The sequence below is a fragment of the Poromitra crassiceps genome (assembly GCF_964638095.1).
Source record: "Poromitra crassiceps genome assembly, chromosome: 11".
Classification (NCBI taxonomy): Eukaryota; Metazoa; Chordata; class Actinopteri; order Beryciformes; family Melamphaidae; genus Poromitra; species Poromitra crassiceps.
The window spans coordinates 3,885,448-3,890,447 of record NC_139643.1 but is presented as its reverse complement, the minus strand read 5'-3'; the positions used below and the strand labels follow the sequence as shown (position 1 = coordinate 3,890,447).

Sequence of the window (5,000 nt, the reverse complement as noted above, 5' to 3'; positions counted from 1 at the left end):
AATCTTTTACGAGCAGCGAGGACCGGGAGCGCTGTGCTGACAGCGGTCGGACTAGCTATCTGTCAAACCCTACTGTAGTTAGGCTACTGGCAGTGAGAAAACACTGTTGACGTGCTTTCAGGGTTCGAATTGGACCATGGGTCCTGGGGGAGCCAAAAATTTTGAGGGTTTGGACGGTGGGGGGGGGGGGTACGGGGGGGGGACTTTCCCCCCCCCCCAGAAATTTTCACTTTGAAGCAAATTAATTGACGCAATTTGGCAACATAACGGGTCTCAATATAAATAAACAAATGTATCATTTGCTCCTCTTTTAGAACGGTGCTTGCTGGGTTAAAGGCCATGTGAAAAACATTCTACTAGCCGTATTGGATGATCGAACTCATTTATTAATCAGAGTAAAGAAAAGCAGCAAGGGGACACACAGGCAACGTTTTTTCTGCTCAAAACACCCCTTCAAGAATCCTGTATAACCTATACAATCAATATGCTGTAAAATTAAATATTAATTAACAAAAAATATTTCTAGAATAATGTTTCTAAAATAAATACCCTGAGTCAAAAATAAAGCTTTTTCAGTAGGCCAATATATTAGGTAACTTGTAGCCTAACTAGAACTGAAATGTTAAAAACAACAGACATTCCATAACAATGTCAATTACAATTATGTGCATGACATATCCATTGACATCTTATTATAGGCTATTGGCAATATTTGCTGTTTTTAGTAGAAAGAGAACAAAACAGCTAGAGAGAAAAAAAACTGTGCATTTCTCCGTTTGAATGTGATGCACTTTGGCTAAGTGTTTAGACAAATTGCTCGTGTTTCCACCTTTTACTAGCGAAGGTTTTATTGCACTTGTGACAACGTGAATTGTCACCATCGACTCGAGTGAAGTACAACCACACTTTAGAATCTGATCGCTTCGTTCTTTCAGCCATTCTTAACGTGTGCTCTGCTCAGTTGCATGTCTAGTCTATCTGCCTGCTCCTCCGCCGGTTCCCTGTTCCCTGTGCTGTGTATGTGTGTGGTGGGTGCTCTCAAGCACGCCCCCAGCCCCTCCCCTCTCCTCTCAGTCCTACTCCTCTCGTCTTGGCTGGCAGTGCAGCAGCTGTGTCTCGGAGAGCAACGCGGAAAAGATTATCCTTTTTCTTGTTCGGAAATCGCAAAAAACACATCATAGGCCTGTCTTACGGAGTTGGTGAGAAAGAAACAGCCAATATTTTAGAGCTCCCCCTACATTTCACAAAGCAGTCTTTCAGGGGAGCCAATGTCCTTCTTAGGGGAGCTCAGCTCCCCTTAGCTCCCCCCCAATTCGAACACTGCGTGCTTTTGTAACTAACGTTAAATGCTGACCGGGTACAGCCATCGGCTCCTCGCAGCAGTAACGTTATGAACATGTAACTGAAGTTGGTCGCAGTGTAGCTTATTCTGAATGTTGCCAAACTTCATTCATACTGATGTTTTATTTTGAAAATGGCCCCCAACTTGCGCTGAACCGGAAGAACAAATACGTTGCGTCGAACACGGAAGAGAGAAAAAGTGGGCGTGGTGAATAATGTGAATACTATAAGAATTGTGAAACATTTATATTAAGCATTTTTTATTTCCGAGGAGTGAATGGGAGGTAACGTAACTTAAACTAGAATGACGGCAACGCAGACTTATGCCTCTGCCATTAGTTCATTCTTGAGTCCAAATCGCCATTTGAGGCAAATTGGAAGAAATTCCGTCAAGGCGCTCCTGAGATGTTGCGTTACAGAGCTTGTAAATTGAGTGTGTGAGGTCACAGTGACCTTGAACTTTGACCACCAAAATGTAATCAGTTCATCCTTGAGTCCAAGTGGACGTTTGAGGCAAATTCGAAGAAATTCCATCAAGACATTCCTGAGATATCGCGTTAACAAGCTTGAAAATGACATCCGAGAGGTCACAGTGACCTTGACCTTTGATCACCAAAATGGAATCAGTTCATCCTTGCGTCCAAGTCGATGTTTGAGCCAAATCAGAAGAAATTCTATCAAGCCGTTCTTGAGATATTGCGTTAACGAACTTGGGAATGGCGTTCATGAGGTCACAGTGACCTTGACCTTTGACCACCAAAATGTAATCCGTTCATCCTTGTGCCCAAGTCGACGTTTGAGCCAAATTGGCAGAAATCCCATCAAGCCATTCTTGAGATATCGGTTTAACGAACTTGGGAATGGCATTCGTGAGGTCACAGTGACCTGGACCTTTGACCACGAAAATCTAATCAGTTCATCCTTGAGTCCAAGTCGAGGTTTGAGGCAAATTTGATGAAACTCCGTCAAGGCATTCCTGAGATATCGCGTTAACAAGCTTGAAATGGTGTTCGAGAGGTCACAGTGACCTTGACTTTTTGACCTTTGACCACTAAAATCTAATCAGATCATGATCAAGATCGATGTTTGAGGCAAATCTGATTAAATTCCGTCAAGGCGTTCCTCAGATATCGCGTTAACGAACATCGTACGTACGTACGGACATACGTACGTACGTATGTCAGTTTCCCCAGGAAGTCAACAGATGTGATGTTTCTGTGCGCTCCCGAGTTCGCCTCTTTTCTCCAGCGGCTCTGCCAAGAAACCAGAGGAGAAGAAGAAGATCCACAGGCTGCAACACTAGCGAACGTTAGCTTAGAAATGGAGTCAACATGGGCTCACCTAGTAGAGCGCGTACCACAAAGGCTTAGTCCTTTGCCGACCCGGGTTCAAATCCGACCCGCGGTCATTTGCCACACGTACGGCAACCATTTTAGGGCATCCTCCTACCTCAGAGTATTTGGCTATCATTCCTCAGACTAAGCGTTGTCAGCTCTTGTGTATCATAGTAAATCGGGTGTGCTCTGAAACGCCTTCAGTCGTCACACGAGTGTTGCTCCTGCAATACTGCCTCAGTTATCACAGCTCACTCAAACCTCTGTCAGTCATCACTCCTCACGCCTCACACGAAAACTCTGTCATTCGTTGTTTTTGTTTGTACTTCCGTGTATGATGAGGAAACCTGAAGAACGCCATCATGAATTGAGCAACCATTTTTTACAATTTCACTTCCGGTTGAGTGATTTTGCCTTCAAAATAAAAGCGTGATAAAGTTTTTTTTTTTACAATATAGATTAAAGTAGTAATCTAACTATGAGACCCAACATAATTAACATAGTAACACTAACTAAGAGGAACATCTAGAATGTTTGAATGAAAATAGACCAGCAGAACTATACAAATATTATATAATATAAATATTAATATTATATTTCTTGAAATTCTTTCAACACAAAGACCGAAAGGCTAAATTTGGACACGTGTAAATTAAAAATTAAAAGTTCAATGGTAGATTCATAGGATACTTCTTTATTTAATGGGAAACCTTATTTAATTATTTAATGGAAAACTGTTGTTCCATCAGGCATAAGATATCAAAACAATGTAGGATGTGTGCAGAAAACATTTGACTTCTACAATAGCCTTGATTATGGCCTCTTGGAAGACATTAACAGAATATCAAGTATACAGTGTAGGTGATACACATTATGCAAAATGGAAGGTTTTGGTCTTGTGAAAAGTTATTTGCAAAATTTAGATACACAAGTGCCTTGTTGATGATGTCAGCTGCAGTTGGGAAGAAACAGTTAAAATCCCCAGTTCCATCAAAAAATTATTTTCTATCCAAATAAGTGAACAGTTTGACGGTGCAGTAGTTTATTGAGTGCTCTTCTATTACAATGGGTAGCTATTTCTGTATCTTTTCCATTTTTTCTTTCCAATTATTGTTTTTTTTCAGAGGTTAAGACAGATAAATTCAGTATAACAGATGTAAAAAAACAAACATTGCAAAATAAAAGGCTGGGTAAAAATACAGATAGCAGAAAAGGTTAAGGGATAAGGCAGTGCCCAACATTCCTTCTTACATCATCACGTGGCCATCTTGGTAGGTCAATAACAGGCGATTATAATCCATTAGCAGGTGATTACACTCAAATGACAAAAGCAGCCAATGAGCTGTGTATTGTGAAGCATCATACTGGTAATGCATGTGACATCATGGAATACTATGAATAGGCTAGGCAGCGTAGCCTTGAACTGTAGCCTAGCCTAGGCTGACTGTAGCCTAGCCTAGGCTACAGTCGAGAGACCATTTTTCGAAACTTGCCCACACTATATTATGTGAAAAATGACCTATTGTGATCTCTAGGATAATCACAGCCTCGTGGACATTTCCAACCCCAATCTAGAGAAATAGGGCATTAGTGACAATATAATGTTTTACTTCATAGATAATAATATTTGATCTTTTAATGATATATTGACTGCCGAACTGGGAATGTGCCAGATTTTCATTAGAGAATTCTGGTGACCTTAGCACAAAATGACTGTGAAAATATATATATCTTGGTTTTAGCCGGCTAATGTTAGATCACGTTAGCTTGCTTGCAAACGCAGACGACTCGCTAGCCAATTTACAATACAGATAAGGCCCCGGGAGTCTGGATAAATTAGCTGACGTTATTTTGTGCAGCTACTGTAATGTCCGCTGATTCATCCAGACTCCCGGGGCTGATCTGGCTGTTTGCAAATTATTTTATTAGCTAATGTTACAAAGCAACCAAAGGCAGATCCATGTCATTGTCATGATACGGGTGAATGCTCTTAGCGCAGCTTTTGATACTGTGGATCACTGCATTCTGATCGAAAGGCTCAGACAGTGGGTGGGAGTCTCTGGGAGCACCCTGGACTGGTTCTCCTCCTATCTTTCAGATAGGAGTTTCTCTGTGTCTATTGGTTCATTTATGTCTGGAACTGCTGCCCTATCCTGCGGTGTGCCCCAGGGTTCTGTTTTGGGTCCCATCTAGTATATTAAAAATGACAAAATACACTGGACCAGGGAAAAACACAGCTACACATGAAATCCTATAATAAAATTGCCGAGGTGGACGGGCGGTGTCTGTGAGGTGCACGACGGTACATCTACAGTAGTAGTCCTT

General features: G+C 41.5%; 1 protein-coding gene across 1 annotated transcript in view; it reads right to left on the bottom strand.

The window, feature by feature from the left end:
- LOC310785299 (atrial natriuretic peptide receptor 1-like) overlaps positions 1–5,000 on the bottom strand; it is a 122,303-nt gene that overhangs the window by 30,685 nt on the left and 86,618 nt on the right. The gene's annotated exons all lie outside the window — the stretch shown is intronic.